The 27,020-nt window shown below is 34.5% G+C and overlaps 1 protein-coding gene across 1 annotated transcript in view; it reads left to right on the plus strand.

The window, feature by feature from the left end:
* The first annotated feature begins 11,264 nt into the window (after positions 1-11,264).
* LOC138703580 (carbonic anhydrase 2-like) overlaps positions 11,265-27,020 on the plus strand; it is a 160,119-nt gene continuing 144,363 nt past the window's right edge. The window contains exon 1 of the mRNA XM_069831567.1: positions 11,265-11,361. The gene's annotated coding sequence lies outside the window, so the exon portion shown is untranslated. The remainder of the gene's footprint in view (positions 11,362-27,020) is intronic.

The raw sequence follows: 27,020 nt of genomic DNA on the forward strand, positions 1-27,020 counted from the left end.
TTTCCAATAAATAAGCATTTCTGTCAAATTTTCATAAAGGAATTGTTCTTATTTTTGATTCAGGAGCACGCTCAAGCGTTTTCCAAATATACTTATGACTCACCCTGTATATCTAGTAAAATTTAAAAAAAGTACCCTTGGCACGACAGCCCATGAAGGACCGAGGCTGACCAGCCGGCTGCTGGCCTCACGTCCACATGCCTCAGAATAGATGAACGAACATCCAACCAGTATGGAGGTATGGTGTAGTTAACATGATGATCCCTCCAGCCGTTATAGCTGGTTTCCATAACCGGTTGGATTTGGCTACCTATCGTAACTCTCCAAATCTATCATGTTGCTGAGTAGCACTAGTCCCATACAATGGGCGAAATTTCATAAGGACTCGAAGCAGTGCACATTTCGTAACGGGAGTCCAGGAATGATGCTTTAGACCACGAAGTTACGGTGCGTGACTTATACCTATATATACTTCAATGAAAATCAATCAAAATGCATTTAGAAAGTGAATGTGACTCAGTGGAAATTAAGCGTACAAGCAATCAAACAACATAGTTTGATTATTTATCTTTAGATAGTCTAAATAAGTAGAAAATCATCTATTTTATTCACTATGAAATGACTGAGTGAAAATAATACACTTCTTTTAATAAAAATGTAAGAGCGGCATTATTAGGAAGTAATTTCACGGCCATCTGAAGAATGCGCACCACCTGGAGATGTTGCGATGGTCCATACAGTCTTCCCCGTACACGCCACTCATGTCCCTGTGAATTTCACTCGGGTTATGTCCTTTAGCCCACAAAAATCGCAAAACACTTCGCTGCTCTACACAAGTTGACGACAGTAACATGCATGTTTTATTATACACTTGTCTGATCCGTTCATATATGTTATATGCTTGTGAAATTTGGTCAGATACTCATATACGTCATATTAAAAGACTGGATGGAATACAAAGATCAGTATGTAGGACAATCACGGGAGCAGACTATGATATCAGTAATTCTCAACTATGTGAGTCACTAAATATAATTTTATTTAGTGATTATATTCAAAATGCCAGAACCAAATTTATAAAATCTCTAAGAACACATCCAAATCCATTGGTCAATAGTTTAGTAATTTCTCGTGTTTAATGAATGAGTGATTTCTTGTAAAACACTTCACTCTTGGTGAAAGTGTTTGAATGTAAGTTGTATTTTTTATACTGAATCATGTGCTATGTTACATACATCTTGTAAAAGGCATGGGTCCATTTTGCGACCTGGTACTTAAATAAATATATATTTCTGGTAAAAAAAAAACGGATATGGTACAACATTAATTACTCAGATAATCAGCTCCAAAATAATTATTTAAATTTTATTGCTCTCCTGAAAAAGTAGTTTTTTTTACTTAGTTGGTTTTGGAATCCAGCTCTTCAATTGTGATGGTGTATGCTAGAGGATAGACTGGCTTTCTAGCATGAATTATATTTCTTATTTCTTTTATCATAGACCCATACTAATGGCTCTCCAAAAAAAAAAAAAAAAAAAAAAAAAAAAAAAAAAAAAAAAAAAAAAAAAAAAAAAACAATTCAGATGAAACATAGTAATGCCATTATAAATACATGTTTAGATATTATGGTGTAGACTATATCCAATCAAAAAATAAAGGAACAATAATCATTAATAGTATAACGTTTGTAACAGAGACAATATGTTATTAAGGGACGTGCTACTGTAGCTAAATGACAGCTGTGAGCAGTATGAGATGAAGATAAACGCAAAGAAGACGAATACTATGGTTATCAGAAGAAAAATAAAGAAAGTAAACGTACAAATTCGAAATGAGACAGTGGAAGAAGTGAACAGCTTCAAATACTTGGGGTATACGATGTCTTAACATTATGTGGAATGCCTCCTGAGCACGAGTATGTAACTTACTCTTTCTTGGGGTGCTAAAATGTTTTATAGAAAAAAAAATGGATCTTTGTTCTGGCAATAAAGCATTATTATTATTATTATTATTATTATTATTATTATTATTATTATTTACTTGAAGCAAGAAAAGCGATAGGTTTGGAAGTAAATCCCGAAAAGACAAAGTATATGATTGTCTCGTGACCAGAGTATTGCACGAAATGGAAACATAAAAATTGGAGATTTAACTTTCGAAAAGGTGGAAAAATTAAAAAATCTTGGAACAACAGTAACAAATATAAATGATACTCGGGAGGAAATTAAACGCAGAATAAATATGGGAAATGCCTGTTATTATTCGGTTGAGAGGCTTTTGTCATCTAGTCAGCTGTCAAAAAATCTGAAAGTTGGAATTTATAAACATTTATATTACCGGTTGTTCTGTATGGTTGTGAAACTTGGACTCTCACTTTGAGAGAAGAACAGAGATTAAGGGTGTTTGAGAATAAGGTTCTTAGGAAAATATTTGGGGCTAAGAGGGATGAAGTTACAGGAGAATGGAGAAAGTTACATAATGCAGAGCTGCACGCATTGTATTCTTCACCTGACATAATTAGGAACATTAAATCCAGACGTTTGAGATTGGCAGGGCATGTAGCACGTATGGGCGAATCCAGAAATGCATATGAGCGTTAGTTGGAAGACCGGAGGGAAAAGGACCTTTGGGGAGGCCGAGACGTAGATGGGACATAAAATTAAAATGGATTTGAGGGAGGGGGAATATGACGATAGTGGATTAATTTTGCACAGGATAGGGACCGATGGCGAGCTTATGTGAGGGCGGCAATGGACCTCCGGGTTCCTTAAAAGCCATTTGTAAGTAAGTAAGTATTATTATTACTATTATTATTATTATTATTATTATTATTATTTTATCATTATTGTTATTATACTATAAGTAGTAACATGAGTTACTGTCAGGAAGTGAAAAGGAGGTTAGCATTGGCAAAGGAAGCTTTTAATATAAAAATGAGTATCTTCTGCGGACCTCTGGAAAAAGAACTAAAGAAGAGACTAGTAAAGTGCTTTGTATGGAATGTGACATTGTATGGGGCATAAACATGGATATTACGACGAAGTGAAGAGAAGCGACTGAAAGCATTTGAAATGTTGATATGGAGAAGGAAAAAGCGTGTGAAATGGAGAGAAAAAAAATGAAGCTGTGCTAGAAAGAGCAGGTGAAGAAAGAATAATAATGAAACTGATCAAGAGAAGGAAAATAAATTCGTTGGGTCACTGCGTAAGAAGAAACACCCTGGAAGGAATGGCGAACGGGAGGAAAGTTCGGGGCAGAAAAAATCAGATGATAGCCAACATTAAGATATACTGAGTGTTCAGTTCAAAGTGTGTCATGGCTCGCTGTATGCCGTCACGTGGCTAGTCGATGAGCCTAGAGAATTCAATCTTCCTACACTTCCGCAGAGGTGTATTACTTATCTGCCAGAGAAGATGCCTACCAAGTACGGCGTTCATTCAGAAGAGTACTTACCGATACGTACGGTAACGCCGGTAGTGGCAGGAATGTGAACTGCTTCGAAATATGTACTGAGGTGAGTTTTTTTCTTACTGTCGGGATATGGGGAGAGGGTTAAGACGATTACTTACGTACAGTATTTGTTGACATTAACTTGGGACGGTCAACATGGACACGGAGCATTTGATTTGTATTGTGGAATGTTGCCGTACGCAACCGATGATAACAAATAACCAGCGTACGACTTGGCCGCGCAAAACACAGTTCGAAAGAGGTTATGGTAGCACACAGACCGCCATCTGTTGCTACGACGTTCAAGTTATACTGTACACATTCTCAAGTTCAGATTGAACCCCTTGATTAATAGGCAACTTCTCTGACACAAAAGCTGAAACTCGCTTCAAATCGCTGACTCATCAACAGTGACGTCATGACACACTTTGAAATGAAACCCAGTATATGGATCGTATGCGGAGATTAAAAGGAAGGCGGAAAAGAAGAAAGATTGGGTAATGTTGGGTTTGTAGTGAAATATCTGCCCTTGGGCAGAAAACTATGAATGAATAGAACAACACATAAATTGTATTAGATTTATTTCACTCTCAATGATATTTACAATCCTTGTAAATAAGAAACAATTCCTTATAAATCTAAGTATTACAATAACATCCATTCTAGAGCATGCTTCACGCAATTTACAGAGATTCTATGGATCCTCTGTTACTTTTCAAATTGGAACGTTGCCATAGAGATGTACAAATTAAGTAGGTTCGAGACTAGCGTACGGTGTCCGCTACGAACACTACCGATAAGAAAATTTTATAACTCAGCAACTAACATATCTGTCTAAATGTTGTTTGTGTAGGAGACAAATTAACTCACCAAGTTTTCATGGTGTGATGTCAAAATCAAAATTCCATTACTCGTGATTTCCACTAGATGTTCGTTTGTTACTACGTTTTATGTCAGCGACTCTATTATTGTATGTCAGCTTGTGTGAAATCTCTGAAACCAGCTTTCGCTAGTAATATTCTAGTATCGATTTTTATTCCGTGTTCCTCTTTTAAATTGGCATGTTAGACTAAAATGGCAGTGGATTTTTATTTTATTCCCTCAAATGACGTGTCATGTTAACTTTAGCACGTAGAGAGAGATGATCGGCACGTGTGTGCGAGCCTGTCGCATATTATTTGCAGAGCATAACAATGCCTAAGTATTCAACTTCAGCCTATCAAGGGGTCACTTTTTCTTATTTAACGGCGATTAATCAATTACTACGTTATTTAGCGCCGATTGAATTGTTAATAGCGAGATGGTATTTGGAAAAAATGAGGCCGAAGAATTGCCTTGGGATTAATTGTCGTTGGCCTTATTGTTTGAGAAAAATTCAACCGGGTAATCATTCCAATCAAGAGGGAATCAAACCCATGCCCGAGAGAAACTCCGGATCATCAGACAAACGCGCTACCGCCTGAGGTAGGCAGATGACTATGCCTACTTTGTTGGAAAGAGTATATTAGTGAGATTTGATTCATTTCCCTCAAGTATTTGGAGAAGATTATGAACTTCTGTCAGTATTGTTTTTGCATATCTTTCACGTTCTGGTGACCTTGTGTTACACTGAGCGTCTGAATTTGTGAACGTCTAGTGTTGGCACTAATACAAGGATCGAACCAGTAGCCTAAACTTTGAAGTCGATTGTGTTATTGATTGTGACCGATTTCAATTTCTTCTTCTTTCATGGTTTTCGCTTTGCGACGTAGCATAGTTTTGCATCAAGCCCTCCGGTTGACGTCCTGGTTGCCTTCTTACAGGCGATCTGCTCCGCTTGGGCTGATCATCTGGTCGGGTGTTTTTTGAGGTTTTCTTCAAGTGTAAGGCGAATGTAAGATATTGTATGACTATTCCTCAGCCTTATCTCGCCAAATATGCATCATCTTGCTGTCACCAATTATTTTGCCTAATAAGACCGATATTAACCGAGTTTTGTACCAAAATTTAAGATTTTTTATTCATCGTAAAATAGGATCCCAAATAATTATTTACCGGGTACTATTCTACTGAAATGAACTACGAAATTTGTATAAACAATTTTATGCATACTATTTACTATGGCCCACAATATTTCACAACAACTGTCTAACACTTCCTGAATGATTTTATGACAGCCAACTCAGTTATTCGTTCTTAGTAGTCCATGGTTTCCATGTTAACCACTGAATCCATGGAAGATGGATTTTTAAAGATCACTTTGCATAGCTTTATCTGAGATGGAAGAAAAGCTGTGGGCTTTCTTGTCATATGTGTACTATACTCTTTTTCAGTTGGTTATCTTACGACGCCTTATCAACTGCTCTGATTATGTAGCGTCTGAGTGAGATGAAGGTGATAATGCTAGCGAGATGAGTCCTGGGTCCAGCGCCGAAAGTTACTCAGCATTTGCTCTTAATGGGTTGGGGAAAACCCTAGAAAAAATCCAAACCAAGTAACTTGTCCCAACTAGGATTTAAACCCAGGTCCGCTAGTTCCACGGTCAGGCAGGCTAACCGTTACTCCACAGCGGTGGACATGTATTATACTTAAAAGGACCTGTTCCTGACAAAGGATTCTGGATGAAATCTGTCGGTCATGTTTTGTCCACGTCATTTCGACGCTGAATGATATCTGAAATCGTTAAATAAAACAGACCTTCTAACGTACTACTACTACTACTACTACTACTACTACTACTATTACTACTACTACTACTACTACTACAACTAACACTGCCACTACTATTACTACTACTACTACTACAACTACTATTACTACTACAACTACAATAACTACTACTACTACAACTACAACTACAATAACTACTACTACTACTTATTACTATTACTACTAACACTGTCACTACTATTACTACTACTACTACTACAACTACTATTACTACTACTACAACTACAATAACTACTACTACTACTACTACTACTAGCCTACTACTATTACTACTAACACTGCTACTACTATTACTACTACTACAACTATTACTACTACTACTACTACTACTACTACAACTAACACTGCCACTACTATTACTACTACTACTACTACAACTACTATTACTACTACTACTACTACAACTGCAATAACTACTACTACTGCTATTACTACTAACACTGCCACTACTATTACTACTACAACTACTACAACTACAATAACTACTACCACTACTACTACTACTACTACTAGCCTACTACTACTACTACTAACACTGTTACTACTATTACTACTACTACTAACACTGGCACTACTACTACTACTACTACAACTACTATTACTACTACTACTACCAACACTTCTACTACTACAACTACAACTACTACTATTACTACTACTACTACCACTGCTGCTACTATTACTACTACAACTACTACTACTTCACTGCTACTACTATTACTACAACTACTATTACTACTACAACTACTACTACTTCACTGCTACTACTATTACTACAACTACTATTACTACTACAACTACTACTACTTCACTGTCACTACTATTACTACTACTACAACTACTATTACTACTACTAACACTTCTACTACTTCAACAACAACAACAACTACTACTACTACTACTACTACTACTAACACTGCTACTACTACTACTACAACTACAACTACTACTACTACTATTAACACTGCTACTACTACTACTAACACTACTGCTACTACTACTACTAACACTGCTACTACTACTACTACTACTACTAACACTGCTACTACTACTACAACTACAACTACTACTACTAACACTGCTAGTACTATTACTACTAATCCTAAATTTAGTTCGTGGACAGAAATTCCATCTTCAAATTTGATGAAACGATCGTTAGAGTTTTAATAAGTTATTTATACAAATCCTTAATTGAAGAGTTCAGAACCACAGTGGGCCAAGCGCCATTTACTAAAACCGTAGAAAACTAAGGTTAAAATGAAGTTATTACCACAATTGAATGGAAACATATAGCAAGTAATATAAAGTATATACATTAAAACTAAATGATACGTATTTCTTGAATAAACTATGGTATTCACTTAACTTTAACCCTTGCATTTTCCGTTTTTAATAAATGGCGCTTGGCCCACTATGGTTCTGAACCCTTCAATTCTTATTTAGTTTAGTTTTCATTAAGCTTGATAACTTAAAAAACATTTAAGTAAACGAGAGATGTGTTTGATAAAAATAGCTTAGTTAGCTGTTATAGGTTTCGAAACCACTTGCCACACATTTGTTGACGAAGAATAAAGGAGGCCATGGTTCAATATCCTCATAAAATGTAGGACATCTCCCATTGTAATCATTCTAATGATGCATAACGGGAGCATTTCAATTAAATTCTGCCATTCCCTTTATGAAATAACACATTCCTGCGGACTGGATTAGAATTGTAAAATATTATTACCATATTTAATGATAGAATACAAAAAAATGTTCAGTGCGTCCTTCCTTAATAACTTCCGAAGCGAATGGTCTGTCTTCGTGAAATCGAGAGCGCACATCGCATTATTACAGATGGCCTTGCAGGCATTATTTTACCCCCACCTCATTTTACTTGTTTAAAGGAGGACATTCTAAGCGTTGAAACGATTCTTACACAGAAAGAAATCGATAGGCTACCGCTTGAAAGCTAGTTTTACGTTTGTAGATATAACTTAGGATTATTCTTATTTCGGAATATGTATTAAGCTTATATGACTTTCTCGTGTTAAATTCTATCGAACCTGGTCACATGTTTAGACCTGTTATTGGTCTTCTTCAGAACTGGTCTTTGCTGGTCTTGGCGCCTCTTGTTTTGTTTCATGTGGAGGTGTGTTTATGTAGTATAATGTTGAGTCAAAGAGTGTGTGCGTTCTGAAATTGAGTTGTGTGTGGAGAATTTCATTAGGGTGTGTTTTCGTGTGTCTGTATATTTCATATTGTTCTAGTGTGTTTAGTTTCTGGCTTTTTGGTTGGATGTGTAGGAAGCAAAACAAGAGGCGCCAAGACCAGCAACGACCAGTTCTGAAGAAGACCAATAACAGGTCGAAACATGTAAATCAAGTACGATAGAATTTAACAAAAGAAAGTCATATAATACATATTCCGAAGTGATACAGTGTTAAAAGTCATGTAATCAAGATGTATATTCTTATTTATTTGTCGTTATTAAGTGCAAATTAACATGGAGTTGCCAATAATAGGTAGCATGATGACACAAAAATATTAATTACAATAACGATATCACACAAAATATAATAAACCGGGAGTAAATAATTTAGCACCAATATGTACCAATTTATAATGATTGTAGTATATAAGAGAGAATGAATCATGTTTATTGCTTTAGCTGTTTTAATAAAGCATGTGGATATCGGGGAAAGAGGTTTAGAATAAATTTAATTGTAGAAGATACTGTGAATTTTGAGGCCTTTCAAACAAACACGTAAACTAACATTATTCATATGGTAATCGATCCACGGATTAAGCTATACTTAATGTTAAATGTTACGTTTTATATAACGACGCTCACAACTGCCGAGGTTAAATCAGCGTCGCCGGTGTGTCGGAATTTTGTCCCGCAGGAGTTCTTTTACATGCCAGTAAATCTACTGACATGAGCCTGTCGCATTTAAGCACACTTAAATTCCATAGACCTGGCCCGGGATCGAACCCACAACCTCGGGCATAGAAGACAAGCGCTATACCAACTCGCCAACCAGACCGACGCTATAATTAATAATAATAATAATAATAATAATAATAATAATAATAATAGTAATAATAATAATTTTATGTAAGTTATGTCTAATTAAATAAATAAACAAATAAATAAATGAAGCAAGCAAGCAAGCAAAAGTAAGAAAACAAGCAAGCGAAAGCAATCCAGGAAGCAAAAACAAGCAAACAAAAGCAAAAGCAAGCAAGCAAACAAAAGCAAGCAAATAAATAAATACATTTTCTCTAAATTAGCTGTATTTAATCTATATAATATAATTCGTTTCACAAATAATTAAATTTAATTACTTATTCAATAACTTTTACCTATTATAATTATATGTATACATAAATATATCTAATTTACACGCATTATATACAACGTATTTTCAAAGACGTCCATTACTTGACTTTTATGTAGGGTTTGTTTAAATTATTACTTATTGAAAACAATTCCAGACAAGAAAGCGATACATGAGCGAAAATATAGTGAAGTGTAAATGGAATTGTAAGTGGAAGTAATTGAGTAAAACCTATCATGTTTATGTGGGTCACAACATACAAGCACACAATAATGGTTTCAGCTGCATGAGGTAACCATCGAACATAAAAAAATTCCATTTCCTCATTTTGAGCTACTGTTTGGAGTCATCAACATGTTTTCAGGAATGGGTCTTCAGGTGTCCTATAACAACATGCAGATCATTCCAGTTCCATTGTATCTTCTCGCTGGTATTACAGCACTGGGATAATAAATTAAGCCCGGTATTGACTACCAAGCTTATGTGCGCCATTTTTAAAGCTCTGGTGCACAGGGTTTTAAATGATACTAAACTTTGATTGGAATTTTCCGTAACTTCATTTAGACTACTTATATTTTTCCTTCAAAATGCACTTGATATAGGGTAAGGTTGCCTATATCGCACCACTTTAACATTTATAATTTTTATTGAACAATACAGTTTTTATTTTCTGCATTTCTTTACAGAGATACATTCATGTAAAGAGGAATCCTTGAATTTGATTTAATATTTTTTAATTAGAATGGCATTTTCGAAACACTTGTAAGTAGTACCATTTAGGCAACTAGTTTCCTAAATAGCACTTGTGGTTTCTTAAATCGCACCTCTTTATCTGCAGGGAACAGGATGAAGGAAAGCTTTTAATATTGAACATATTGAACAGTATTTAATTTGAATAATGTAATAAATGCAAATTACAAGTTTATTGAAATTAATGAAAGAGAGTAACGCATCCTCGAATGAAATTGAAAAAAATAGAGCATAATGTTCTTTCTCTTTTATTTTATTGCTGAAACTCACGTTTACAATATCATGCTCTTTCAACTACATTCCTTAATAAATAATATATATATTTTATTTTGTGTTAGAAGAAAATACTGGTATTTAACAATTTTTAAAAAGTGGATTTATTTTTTATCAGACAATCTATCAAAGGTAGAGAAGTGATCTTGCATCATATTGTAGACATGACATGTATAAATACACACAAAAAAGTTCATCACAGAATGTTGGATAGTTTTTTAGTTATGTGAGAAACGCTTCATCACTGCATAGTGAACTGCATTTTGAGAAAAAAAAATTAAATATATTTTTTTAATCGTAAAAATATTTTTTTATATAACAGAAGGACAGTGTTTTACACATACTAATTTTAATTATTGTACAAGATACAGTAATGGAGGAAAAAAATTTTGAATATTTCCAAAATTTTGTTGCTGTAAACTGTACCTAACCCCTTAAGGGAAATGAACAAAATAAATTCTTTCAATCGAACATACTTTTATGAAGGGACATTGTTTTTTTCGTTCTAATGGAATTTTCGTAATGTCAGCGTTCACACAAATTAGATTATTGAACATTGCACGTTATGGACGTATGGAAGGTAATTACGGATTTTTTCGTTAAACTGAAAAATTCGTTGATATAGTATTGATTATAACGACATTTGGCTGTATAAAGGAATGATAACCAAAACATAAGAACTGTGGACACAGGGGGAGGTGTGCACTCCCCACCCCTGCTGAGGACGCCGGCGACGCCTTGACCTAGAGGGAAGGTCAGACAGCGAAAGAGCGGGGAAGTGAAAGCAGAGCTGCAACATGCCGGACTCCGCAGTGTTACGCCGACGACGACGTCTACCGCAGCGCCAACCTACCAGGTAACGTGCACATTCAATGTACCAACTCTTGTCATATTACGAAGAAAATCGATTTAGAGATTTTCACAGATATAGTATAAGCTTACAGCATAGACCTACCTGATATCGAAGAAGCGACTTGCAGTCTATCTGTATGTTTGTATACAACTTAAAAAAGAGAGGGAGGAGTTTTTCGCACTCATTATCTAAGTGCTAATTTATTTGAAATTCCATACAGATATTTTTCAAAAGCCAGAACATTTAAGAATTTTCTGAAACTTCGTTAGACACCATTCCCTATTAGCCTACCCCCAAAACTACCGACTAAAACAGTATGAAGTAATCGGACGTCTGGTTGGAGCAATAGGTACCGCTACTCTCTTCATGAAAGATACATTTGAGAGGCTGGAATACCTACAAGTATTATTTTGATTGTAACTTTAGCTGCTTTGAAAGGATCAACTGCTCTACTGAAGCCATCACCTCTATTCGAAATAAATCTAAGTTCATTAGCACTCTTTACTCTTTCGTAATATTTATCTCTTTCTCTAAAACTAGGTATTTCTTCTAACCTAAAAATGTTTTGCAGTTCTTTATTTTTAGGGATTTCATTTGTTAAAACAAAATTAATTGTTCAATGAACTTGTAAACATATTTATATGCTTACATACTCTTTGTCTCTTGTGGCAGCTCATAACTGGCGAAAAGATTTCTAAATTACAATTTCACACAATAGTATATTGTAATACAAGTGTCAATCATTTGAATTTTGCAATTACCATTTCCGTAAGTGTGTTCTACGAAAGTGATGGAATTAAACAGATCAGGGAAACCTTTAATACATGTCAAAATGACAGTCTTCATATTTTTATCTCGAAACGTGTAAAGATACGTATCCAGAAGGCTGTGATCTCATGAAAACAATAGTGTATTCTTGATGGAAACAACAATTCTCGTTTTTTAAGTATGAAATTTAGTGATGTAGTCACAGTTTGGATAATTTGCGTAAAAATAATGAATTATGGTGATGAATCTGAAACCAAAAAATGTATGATTAATATTTAATACTATTTTATCTTCTGATTTCACGAATGTAGAGAAAAAAATAATACAAAATCAACTTTTTCAAATAAATGCCGTTTTTTATAAGCGGTGTTTTAAAGATTATGTTATCTTAAATCATTTGACAGATTTAGTTAATATCTAGTATCTATGTGTCAACTCAACAGAAAATTATCCACATAAAATGTAGTTATTTTAATTTAGAAACATTTGACACAAAAAACAGCGATTCATTAAAACTTGGTTCTAAAATTTTCTTCTTATTATTTTTCTAATAAGATACAATGACAAAATATTGTAGGCGTATGTTTATAAAAATATTCGTCGCTCAAATTATTATCTACGTAATTATGTCTTTACTCGACAATTATTGTGTAGGGTAAACATTGGTAATTTCGTGATAATTTCATGAAAACTAATTTAAAATGCAAATGTGTAAATATATCCTTATTCCGATTTTTTCATCTAAAAGACGATAACTTGCTGTACAAATCTGGAGACATAAAAGATTGGATACGTTCTTGAATATGTGCCAAAAACCACTTTTACAACTTAAGCTGAAAGGCTGGTTATTTCGTGATAACCTTGGTAATTTCGTGATATTGCATTGATAATTTCGTGAGAGGTAGAAGAATTGTGGAAAAATTCATTAAAGTCAAATGAAATTCTCATTTATTGTTACAAGACTTCAAACACAGTAATTCCGTCTAATATTCATAGCAAGAAAACATAGAAATACATATCAACACATAGTAAGAATGAAATCAAAGTAAAAATTGAAATTGAAAAGGGATCTTCTTTGCCCTGAAAGGGTGAACACTTTCATTACGGACTTTACTATAGCCTATATTACTAGGGTAACTCCAAAAGTAATGCATAACGTTTGTTTAAAAATTATATTTTTATCCTACAGCTTTGCTATTTGCACAGAATGTAGATGCATCCTTAAGGAACAAAATGTCACTTTTCCACATAATCCCTGTCCCTTTCAACTGCCTTATGTAACCTAGGAACGAGGTCCTGTAGACCAGCACGGTAAAGGTCTGGACCAACACGTCTGAGCCACTCTTTAGCAGCGTGCACAAGGGAGTCATCTTCTAACCTCGTTCCGCGAAGGGATCCTTCAGTTTACCAAAGAGATGGTAATCGCACGGTGCCAGTTCAAGACTGTAAGGTGGATGTTTCAGTGTTGTCTATCCGAATTTTCTGATCTGGTCTGTGGTCTTGTGACTGACATATGGCTGTGCGTTGTCGTGCAATAGCAGAACATCCTGCTTCTCCCGATGTCGTCGAACACGACTCAGTCGAACTTGAAGTTTCTTAAGAGTTGCAACATACGCGTCAGAATTAATGGTGGTTCCGTGTGGCACGATGTCCACAAGCAAGAGTCCTTCTGAATCGAAAAACACAGCAGCCATAACTTTTCCTGCCGAAGGTGCACTTTTCAATTTCTATTTCTTTGGTGAATTTGCATGATGCCACTTCATTGTCTGCCTCTGTCTCCGATCCAAAATGGTGGAGCCATGTTTCATCTTCTGTCACAATTCTTGCAAGTAAGTCATCTAGCACTTATCATTGACACTTAGCATGATAACAAATCAAACAGAAGCTACACTGAACCCATTGCTTCTCCGTTTTCTTTTTTGTTATCACATCTTGTCTTCAGATTTCTAAAATTCCTATTATAATACATTTTATACTATTTTAAAAATTGTAACACTTAATGCTCAACAGAATTTCGCCTCAAACAGCTAAGATTTCTATCAGTAAAGCTAAGTCTATACGGCGACTACAGATGTATCTAAAATTCCAAACACATTTCCTAAAATTTCATGAAGATACAATAAATCTTTGTACCAAATATCATATGCTTACCTTTAGTAATAAGCTTGTAATGTAATTACAAACATCCACAAAATTTGTATGCCTGAGAAGTCGACGCAAACTTGCTCTCTCCAAACATAAAAGCTCACTGAAGCAACTACAATAGTCACACAAAGCTTAGCTGTATGTTTCTGGAAACTGGACAACATATGCAATCCCTTGGCGGAGATTTGGATCTCGTAACACCATTGGTTAGTTCACAAAAGAGCAAAGAAAAAGTATCACGAAATAACCACTGCCACGAAATTACCAATGTTTACCCTATTGCCTGTATACAGTGATTCACATAAAACTAATGGACTAACTTGGTGATATGATGTTTATAGAAGTTGTCATCTAACAACATAATTTATTATGATTATTATTAGTCTACTCTTATGAAATTTTAAAAGCTAGTGAGGTTTTATGTTGATGAAAGTGTTAAGTAACATAAGCACCTTTAAAGGAAGTGGATATGATAATTAACTGAGGCAACATCTCGATGAAAATCTAAACCAGTCAACTGTTTTCAACCGAGATTTGAACTTGCGGCCGCTACTTTCGGAGTCAGGCAAGCTGAAATCTATTCCTTAATAGTAAACCATTTTATGCCCCTAGTTATATATCTTGGCTTAAAGATTTTCTGTGTGGCAGATATAGCTGCAATTAGGATTTTCCATACTCTTTCAAATATGTAAGCCTATTAAGTTGAACGTTAGAGAAATCGCTCGACATTTTAGTACACAGAAGTGCGTTCCTAGTAGTAACCGACTGCATTATGTGGAGACCAGTTTCGGGGTTAAGTTATATCGGACAAAATAAATCAGTTTTGTAATAACGTATTTAATAAGTACTGCCTGCTGGATCACATCCTATGGTTGCTTACAGCTATTGGACGCGATCCAGCAGGCAGTGGTAATAAGCGATACAAGACAAGCACAATAATTGATAAAAGAACAATAATAATGAACAAATGACTATCACAAATCAAGGAGTAAAACAGAGTTACCAATTTAATGTCCTCAATAATTAATTCTGTATTTTTTTCTAAGATCGCTTGGTTTTGGTCAGTATTTTTGATTATTAGTAATTTAGATTTTAAAATGTGTAATACAATTTTATATGTTATTATATTCGCTAATGATCACATGTTTTTAGTGTATCTGAAAACAATCGTCGAAGAACATATTTAATAAACAGGAAAAAAATAGACTTGTGTGTAATATCAAGGTGCTTTGCTCTCTAACAAAAATAGTAATAGTGGTAGTAATAGTTTTATTTTCCTTGGCAGAGATAAGGCCATCAGACCTTCTCTTCAACTCAACCAGGATCAAATCACACATAGAAAAATACATACCGGTATACATGTATTAATTTAAAAAAATTATAATAAAATTAAAAAAAGAGAGATTGAATACATATACACAATCAGTATTAACATAATAATAATAATAATAATAATAATAATAATAATAATAATAATAATAATAATAATAAATAAAATAAAAAGAGATTGAATACATAATCAAAAACAGGAAAATACATTCTAGTGTACAAGTATGAACTTAAAAAAAATTAATACATATGAATATAATCTCATAATTAAATGAATAGTACAATTAGTATGATCTGTGCACGGGTTACATTGAGACAATGACAAGTACCTAGATATTAGTGTTAATGGAAAAATAAAGTAATGACTGTTTAAAATAATAATAATAATAATAATAATAATAATAATAATAATAATAATAATAATAATAATAATAATAATAAATAGATAAATAAAAATTATACCTTAAAAAAACTAATTCTGTGCATTTAAAATACTGTATTTCTAAACAACCTAATTTTAAACAACTGAGAACTATGACTACCCCTGATTTCCAGCGGCAGCGAATTCCATAATGGCATTTCAAGGAAAATCTTCAGGATGTAAAATAATTTTAAATTAGACTAGTAATAGAACAAATATGTATACAGTTTTAATTACCTACAAAAATAATTAATATGAAATTACGCAAATTTTGAAGACAATAAGAAGGAGAAAAACTAAGAAGCAATCTTTTAAGATTTTACAAGGTGATAGTGGTGCCAATTCTGGATGTTAAATCGAGTCATGAGAGATAAGGTTCTTATAATTTGTTAGGTATATATTGAGTTTTAGAAAGAATCAGCTAAGAAACAATTAAAACTGAAACAGAGGAAATAAAAGTTGATTTGTAAAGTATCCTCACATTTAAAAAATGTTAGCATATTGTCCCCAAAGTGAAACTAAATTATAAACTCAGAGAATACAGAAATATCGGAAGTCCTGTAACTACATGGGAGGTTAAATTCTCTTGAAGTTGCTGAAAATATCAATAAAATTACATTCAGGAAACATATAATGACGATGAAATCTAAATATCATTTTAGGTAGTGACTGCTTTTTTAAAATTAACAGTAAAGTCGCCACGATGTTATACTAGCTACAGCGCTAGACTTACAATCCTGTGGACCCGACATGGGTAAACCCCCGATTTATAACTATACTTCGTTCGATAATGTCTGACAGGAGAAGTAAACATTATCAACAGAGGAGGAGAGAAGTATAATTGCTATTTAACCAATGGCAGAGGTCTCATTTCACGTTTGTGTTGAAGTTGGGCGGGAATAGAACTTCAAGACAAAAGTGGAATGAGACCTCTGTCATTGGTTGAATAGTAATTATACTTCTCTCCTCCTCTGTCGGCAATGTTTACACCTTCTGTCAGACATTATGGAACGAAATATAGTGTTGAGCAAGCCCGTTGTCTAGGTAACACAGCGGTTTTCTTCTGTAACTCCGATTCCCCTGTAGTATTACAACAAATCTCCATAATCATCTGATCTCATCGTGTGTGTAGCGTAGACCATCATACTAAGGCGCACTCTGGGCAACGATTCTGTCGGTATATTAATTTACACAACTGGCTTCATATGGGTGAATGACGAACAGTCAAGTAGGCTACACGTCATTAGTTAAAAAAGTAATAGTAATACTTGTTCAGCCTTTATTTAAAGTTTTATTAACAGCCTCACAGATTCTTTCAAATCTATTTACTTTTCTTTTCTACATCACCTACAGTCACAAGTAATGTGGTGCTGTGAACAATTATGAGTTTTTAATTTAATTTGGTATCGGATTATCGAGTATATGAAGTTTGCACAGAGAGCGGGTTTTCAGTTTCTACGAGCACGCACATGCTCATCGTCCGGTTCTGTCACTCGCAGAGAACGCCTGCAGGAGTGCAGACAGGGAAAGTGCACCATTAGGTTTGCTAGCCGCGGCTGTCTGACAATTTGCAACGCTGTGCTTCTCGATCGCCCCACACGTCCTGTATTAGCTATCATTACGGAATTGTAAACGCTGTTCACTGTCGGTTTCTTCCGTGCAGCCAAAGCTTCATTGCCGATAGAATCGGGTTGCCTCACTGCTCAATTGCATTCACTGACTGTTTGTCTTTCCAATATACTGTTCTGAAAGATCAAACAGAAAATTCGTTGAAAGAATTGAATGTTTGATTGGTTGAATGAAAGGATTACCAGAGAACTAACAGCGACCGATGACTGAATGAGTGAATGTTTGAGTGACTCATCCATCACTAAGCAGATAAATGACTGACTGATTGAACGACTAAGCAGATTAATTATTGATAGAATGACTAAGCAGCTAAGTAGCTGATTGAGTGACTGAACAGTTGAATGACTGACTGTTTGAATGACTAAACAGGTGAATGACTGACTGAATTAGTAAACAGATGAAAGACTGACTAATTGAATGACTGAACAGATTACTGATGAACTGAATGACTAAGCAGGTGAATGACGGATTGATTGAATGACTAAACAGATGAATGATTAACCGATTGAATGGGTAAACAGGTAACTGACTGACTAAATGACTAAACAGGTAAATGGCTGACTGATCCAATGGCTAAGCTGATGAATGATTAACTGATAGAATGATTGAAGAGGTGAATGACTGATTGACTCACTGAACAGATGAATAACTGACTGAATTACTAAACAAATGAAAGGCTGACTAATTGAATGACTAAACAGTTTAATGACTGACTGATAGAATGATTAAACAGTTTAATGATTGACTAATACAATGGCTAAACAGTTTAATGACTGACTTGCTAGAATGACTAAACAGATTAATCAGTGACTGATAGAATGCCAAAAAAGATTAATGACTGATAGAATGACTAAACAGACTAATTACTAACTGATAAAATAACTAAACATATTAATTACTGACTGAGAGAATAATTAAACAGATTAATGACTGACTGATAAAATGACTAAGGAAATTAATGACTGATTTATAGGATTACTAAACAGACTGATGACTGACTGATAGAATAACTAAACAGATTAATGACTAACGAATGGAATGACCAAATAGATTAATGACTGATTGATAGAATAACTAAACATATTAATTATTAACTGACAGAATAATTAAACAGATTAATGACTGACTGATAGAATAACTAAACATATTAATTACTAACTGACAGAATAGTTAAACAGGTTAACGACTGACTGATAAAATGACTAAGCAAATTAATGACTGACTGATAGGATTACTAAATAGACTAATGACTGACTGATAGTATAACTAAACATATTAATTACTAACTGACAGAATAATTAAACAGATTAATGACTGACTGTTAGAATAACTAAACATATTAATTACTAACTGACAGAATAATTAAACAGATTAATGACTGACTTATAAAATGACTAAGCAAATTAATGACTGACTGATAGGATTACTAAACAGACTAATGACTGAGTGATAAAATGACTAAGTAAATTAATGACTGATTTATAGGATTACTAAACAGACTGATGACTGACTGATAGAATAACTAAACAGATTAATGCCTAACGAATGGAATGACCAAATAGATTAATGACTGATGGATAGAATAACTAAACATATTAATTATTAACTGACAGAATAATTAAACAGATTAATGACTGACTGATAGAATAACTAAACATATTAATTACTAACTGACAGAATAGTTAAACAGGTTAACGACTGACTGATAAAATGACTAAGCAAATTAATGACTGACTGATAGGATTACTAAACAGACTAATGACTGACTGATAGAATAACTAAAGAGATTAATGACTAAAGGATGGAATGACCAAATAGATTAATGGCTGACTGATAGAATAACTAAACATATTAATTACTAACTGACAGAATAGTTAAACAGAATAATGACTGACTGGTAGAATGATTACAGAGATAAATTACTGATTGATTGAATGACTGATGGAATGACTAAAAAAATGAATCGCTTACTGACAAGCAGACGAATGTCTGTCTGCCTGATTAAGGGACTGTGCAGATCAATGATCAACTGGTTGACTATCTGAGTGACTAACGAAGTGGCAGACTTTTGGCTGGCTGAATGATTGAGTGAGAATATGAATGACTGATTGGTATACTGAATAAATACATGTATGATTGAGAAATGAATGAATCGCCTGATTGACTCTGTTAATGAATGACTGATTTAATGATACACTGACTGTCTGATTGAAAATGAGAGTAACTGACTTCCTCTAGCTGCGTGAAGAAACAGAAGACTGTTTGATTTCACACGACACCGTCAAAGTACTTCACGCTGCGGACCTTGAGCTGCTGGAGGCACATTGCTTTCAGAGTGACTAGGCAACAAATAGTGTGTACAGTTTTGCTGAATTCGTGAAAGCGACGAGCAACGTGTGAGGGAAACTGTAAACTGACATGAGCACATGCTTCAAGAGCCTGGGCTACTCAACAAGCACGTCAGTGGATCGAGATACTGGGTCAGTAAAGACTCTAACTCAAGGCTGTGAGGAAGGAAAGAATAAGATTGATCATTTTATTCCTCACTTTGTTCCGTCCTCATTTTTGAGAATAATCTGTACTAGCTTAGACATACACAAGCAGAGGAAATGCATTGTGATGTTGTCAGCATGGTACAAAGTAATGCTTAATACAAGATAAGGGGCACGAACCCAGTCCTTATGAGTGTGAGACCTTTTTACCGTGAAATGAACCCGGATCCCCTCGTTTTAAACGCTACCAACTGAGTTTAAAAGGATGAAATAGTAATATTGCTTTGCGAAGTCAGGTTATGGAGAGATAAGCTTAAACATGTCAATCGCTATCGATTACTGTTTACTATTTACATTTATTACTAGCATTTTAAAATTATTTTCATATCATTTACAAATCTGAGTCAACAGAGTAATGTACGTACTGTGATTAACTCTTCGAATGGTGGTATGTAAGGGTCTGTCATTGACTCATATCATGTTTTGTAATCTGGTAATATAAATACGATAGACAGAACTACTTTGTGGTCGATAGATCAACAAACAAAACACGATGGATTGCTTACATATAAATAATGAATGTAAATTTAAATATAAATATTAATACACGTAAAAAGAACGCATACTAACCATACCAATACATAAGACATCAACGTATTCATCATCACACACAATCTCTCTATTGCGCTTATGGAATAACCTACCCAGTGATATCAGTACTGTCGGAATTTAACAGTATTAAAAAAAAACAAAATTATTAAGCATCTTCTTACTGAGTAGAGTGCAATGTAGTAAACTGAATGTTCTAACTTTATTCCGAATGTTTCGAAATTGTTACTGTTTTTTTTTCTCTTCAATTTGTACAATCAGTTACTTATTTTTATATGTTTAGTCATTTTTAAAATCACTATATATATATATATATATATATATATATATATATATATATATATTACATTAGTAATTTTTGTGCCTGTTGTGATCTTACCTTTGTATTTGTAATTTTTACTCCCCTCTTTTTGTGCTTTTGCATTTGCATTTGTAATTTTATTTCTATTTCTTATATACTTCTTCTCTCTGCATTTGTTTTTTTGTATAGGCTTATTTGTATTCTGGTGATGTCATACAGAAGGCCTGACAGCCTTAAATCTATCAGATTAAATAAATAAATAAACAGATAGATGGATGAATAGATGGATGGATGGATGGATGGATCGATGGATGCATGGATGGATGGGTGCAAAGATAGGTAGGTAGATAGGTACATCGGGAGATCGATAGATAGGTAGATTGATGAATGGCTGGATGGATGGATGGATGGATGGATGGATGAATAGATAGATGGGTAGGTAGGTAAGTAGACAGTCAGACAGACGGATGGATGGGTGGGTGGGTGAGTGGGCAGATAGATAGATAGATAGATAGATAGATAGATAGATAGATAGATAGATAGATAGATAGATAGATAGATAGATAGATAGATAGATAGATAGATAGATAGATAGATAGATAGATAGACAGACAGATAGACAGAGAGACAGACATACAGACAGACAGACAGACAGACAGACAGACAGACAGACAGACAGACAGACAGACAGACAGATAGATAGATAGATAGATAGATAGATAGATAGATAGATAGATAGATAGATAGATAGATAGATAGATAGATAGATAGATAGATAGATAGATAGATAGATAAAGTCGGACGGACGGGCGAATGAATGAATGAATGAATGAACGAATGAATGAATGAATGAATAAATAAATAAAACACAAAGTACGTAAATAAATAGATGTATAAAATGTAAATACTTTAATGTTGGTGATCGTCATTTCGAGCACCTGTTGCGAGGTATAAAATAGTACAATGTTAACTATGATTTATAAACGATATTAAAATAATTTTAAAATGTAAATATGTGTAAACAATAAATGTAAATAATAAATATAGATAAAAGGCTATGGAAAACAATAAGCGATAGCGATGGCTGACTTCGCAGAGCCGAAGTTCCGTATCTCAAAAAGTTCTGTAGAGCATTCCCTATTCCCTGTTTGCACACTTTTACTAAACCGCCCTGTATGAACTACACAACCAGCTTTATGTTACGGTCTACTTTGAAACTCAAGGGTTTGAAGCAACACATACAGCAACGTTGTGAAATACCGACAGTAAAGCATGTTGTCTCCCCACCTATACGTATCAACAGGCTGTTTAATTAATTGGTCATACGAGGTAGAGAAATAATCAAGTTTTTGTTTTGCTTGCGGACTAGAAAGAAGAGCCGCTTATACAAGCTGAAGGGGGAACGCCGATTGACGTTCAAGCTGGTAATTGCCATAGCAACAAGCAACTTTCCTCAGACACGATTGTGAAGTAATTTCTTTGCAGACGTCATAAAATGAAGTTTGGATGTGTACTTTCCTAATGACCCAGATATTTGGGGACGGTGTGATGTCCTGTATTAATCAATCAATCTTCCTGTAGTTGACTTCAGTGGTCACGTTCCAACCAGACAGAGATTCGGTAATTGATAATCCAGAGTAATGAAAGTCCTTGAAAGGAAGTAAAGCCAGGTTCGTAGGATTAAGATCTCTCTTTGTGAACGGAAGATCTCCAGAAAAAATGAACCTATTATTTTCATTTTTATTTTTTTTTATTTTAGTAGGTTATTTTATGACGCTTAATCAATATCTTAGGTTATTTGGCGTCTGAATGAGATGAAGGTAATAATGCCGGTGAAATGAGTCGGGGGTCCAACACCGAAAGTTACCCAGCATTTGCTCGTATTGGGTTGAGGGAAAACCCCGGAAGAAACTTCAACCAGGTAACTTGCCCCGACCGGGAATCGAACCTGGGCCACCTGGTTTCGCGGCCAGATGCGCAAACCGTTACTCTACAGTGTGGACTTTTCATTTTATATCAACATTTAATTGCGTTAGTCATTCTACGCTATCATCACAATACGCATATATTAAAGGCCCGATTATCCGGACTTCGATTATCCGGCCTTCCGTGTTATCCGGATCGTTTATTTTCAAATTACAGTAGTGAACATATACACAATACTGAACACTAACAAAGTTTCTTAAAGTCATTACTTACTGTACTGTATTATGAAGAAAAACTCGTTTATTATAGTCTATGCATCTAAATAACATCTTTATACATTACTGGGTCTGACCTTTGTCCCTTTAAGATTACAGTATCAAAAACCACATAGCGCCGTATTATCCGGATTTTTGTTAATCCGGATTTTTGTTAATCCGGATTTCCGTCGGCCTATATAGTCCGGATAATCGAGGCTACCGTATAATGAAATTGAGCCCAAAATGGTAACTGATAAAGTTAAAAATTGACAAAATTAAAAGATAACATAATATGTATTAGCATAAAAATTTCTTTAAATTAAGAAAAGGGTTATTGACTAACCAATTATATAAAACATTTTTAAATGTAGATATTATAACTTCAACTAATAATAATAATAATAATAATAATAATAATAATAATAATAATAATAATAATAATAATTTATTTATTTATTTAATCTGGCAGAGCTAAGGCCAGTAGGCCTTCTCTTACGCCTAGCCAGACTCTAATTCTAATTGAATACAATTGCTTACATAGTTATTACCTTAATATCTAGACCATAAAACAGCATGAAAGTAAATAATGAAAGTTGGATAACTAATGTTAGTGTGACTATAATAAACATTGGTAAGAAATAGTGATAATAATAATAATAATAATAATAATAATAATAATAATAATAATAATAATAATGAGATAATTTAGATATTTAGATATTTATCTGTGATATATATATATATATATATATATATATATATATATATATATATATATATATATATATATAACCATTAAACATTGAGAAACCTGAAACAGCTATTATTGTTAATAAGAATTGTTAGAAAAATATCTCGTTAGCCTATTCTTAAATTGGTTTGATGTCTGACAGTCCCTGACATTACTCGGTAGGGAATTCCAAAGTCGAGGAACAGCCACAGTGAAAGAAGATGAATATGAGGATGTTCGGTGGGAGGGATTGGATAAAAGGAGAGGTTAAGGCGTAAATGGGAGGATAATATTAAAATAGATTTGAGGGAGGTGGAATATGATGGTAGGGACTGATTAATCTTCCACAGGATAGGGACCGATGGCGGGCTTATGTGAGGGCGGCAATGAAGTTCCGGGCTCTCTAAAAGCCATTTGTAAGTAAGTAAGTAAGTAAGTAAATAAGTAAGATAGGCCTATAACTTCAGTTTTGGCCGCAACATATCCACAGTTATGTTGTCACATCACTTTTTAGTTTTAGTCAATCTGTCTTGATTTGAACACATGAGGAGATAATGGGGTATTGGTAGCCAGTTCCTTTTTCACTCCATTGGATACATGGCTGACTAGTTACATAGTTCGCTAATCAGATTTGAGATGTATGGGACAAAATTATTCCTCTGACACATCGTCAAGTGAGATGTACTATAGTCGCGACGCTGTTATTCCCGGCGTGACTCCTCCTCTTTGCTTACGCCTTAGGAAATGAAGGTTCTATAAAGTCTAGGTAGGTAGAATCGTTCGCCATTTTTGTTCTTTCGTTGCCGAGCTACCAGACGAGGAATAAATTTGTCACACCGTTAAACATTATCATGTCGTAGCTCCTATGATAATAAATCAAACGCACTGTAATTCAGCAAATAATTGGGCGGCAAATAACGTCCTCGTGTGCTTTCTGCGAACGCCAACGAAAGAGCCAAAATGGCGGGCGATTATATTAAGTATTTATCGAGCCTTAGGGAGTGCATAACGTCATAATCAGCGAATCATAAGACGCATACGTTTAAAAGTACCCGACCTGCAGCGTGATTGGCTGCCGGAAATAAGAGCGACGGGACTATACCTGTGAATAGATGTAACAGTCAGAACCTCAATCAGCGGTAAAATTCAGTAGTGGACTCCAGTAAAGGATTTTTATATTTTCGATTTTATTAGATCATGTTCTATACAGGAGTTTTCAAGAATTTTGAGATAACTCGAAAGAAAATGCGGCCGAGAAAGGTTTGGAACCATTCTTCTATTAAAATCTGTTCAATTGTACAGTACATGAATTCCTGTTTTGTGATTGGCTGAATTATACATTTTGACGTAAAGTTAGCAGTAAAACTTGAAGCTACCAACTTTTAACTCTAAGCTATTACAGTTGCATTTACGTGAATATTAGTACTTAAACTACACGGTTCCTAGTTACCATGCCAACTAAATACCACATTAAGTTTTCATCCAGAATGAGACTTTAACAGGCTAAATTCACACCTTTCGATAAGTGAAAGAAAACCGGAGATTAATAGAGAGGATATGCATGACTCAATGAATGGAAATGCGCCTTTCGTTCATCGTAGCGACGTGACCGGTTTATGGTAATCGAGGTCTTGGCGACGTGTGATGAAGAATGGCCACGACGGCTCTGCTACTGGACGCTCTGAGCTGGCCGCGTGGATAAGGAAACCAGTCGCCAGTACCGAGAGTTCACGATTCAATTCATGCTAATCTAAACCTACTTTATCATCTTATCTAGTTCGCCGCCTATTAAACAGGGGTGTCAATTATTATCTACCTCTTTAGACTCACCTTCAACTCAATGACCTTAGCGGCTTTTCATCAGAGAAGCAGTGGTTTGATTACCGGTAGATCCTGTGAGCTTTATGGCAGACGAAGGCAGAGCGACGTGTATTCATCGAATACGTCGATTTATTTGATATTAATAATCTACACTGGAGCTATAATTAATCAACAGTAATCTTACTAGAGGTTTTGATTTATCTAGAGAAAATCAAAACTCGAGTGGGACTTAATTGACTATTACACGATTAGAAGAAAGTACCTCGTATATAAAGATTAGAAGTAACGAAGTACTCCAATACAATTAATTGACTTACGAAAATACAACTGTCTTCAAATGTATTATTGTACCATCTCAACATTACAAATATTACGCTAGATGAATGCTAGATGGTAGTAGTGTGTTATGCTTAGCTGTCTTCGAACATAAAATATACTTTAATGCTCGAAGTTAGCTGTTATCTTGCTATCAGTTGTGCCAACTATGGAATCTTCATTGAACTCTGTAGACGATTACTAGCAATGCCTTCTCGATCTAGATCACGATGGCAGTGTTACTAGTCAGGAAGGCTTTATTGATTCAGTTTCATTTTTATTAAAACAGTTGCATTCCACTTCAATTATCCGAATCCCAGTAATCAACGTCACTTGACAGATGATTTTCAATAAATCTTAATATTAAACAATCTCTGATACGTGACTATCCACAATATCATATAGCACAAGCTATAACATAACCTAAATAATATATACAAGTATTAGAAAAGTTTTAATTAACGACGATGACATAAAAAATATACATGAATAATTTTAAAAGGAATAATTATTGAATGTACAATTTTCAAATTTGAATATTTTAGTGGTTGGTGGTTCAGATGATGTTATATTGGACGTGTGTGTAAAAGAAGTGGAACTCGCTGATGTAGGCCTACATGGTGTATTCCTCAACTTATTCAGGATTTCCGAATGGTGCTCTCCATTTATTTGAAAATAGGATTTCAGGGAAGATGCATAGGTATGACCAGTGGTCTTTATTAATTCTTGTTCTTGAATGCCAATGCGAGTCATATTTGAAACTGCTGTGCATCGACTGGAGTGGTTTGTAATTTTCTGTTTTTTTTTTTTTTTTTTGACGTCCAGATCAGCGCAGTTTGAAATGTTGGCAAACAAAGAAACAAATGCTAGGGACGCGATAAAATTAAACAAATGCTAGGGACGCGATAAAATTAAACAA

This window comes from Periplaneta americana, chromosome 7 (assembly GCF_040183065.1).
Source record: "Periplaneta americana isolate PAMFEO1 chromosome 7, P.americana_PAMFEO1_priV1, whole genome shotgun sequence".
NCBI lineage: Eukaryota > Metazoa > Arthropoda > Insecta > Blattodea > Blattidae > Periplaneta > Periplaneta americana.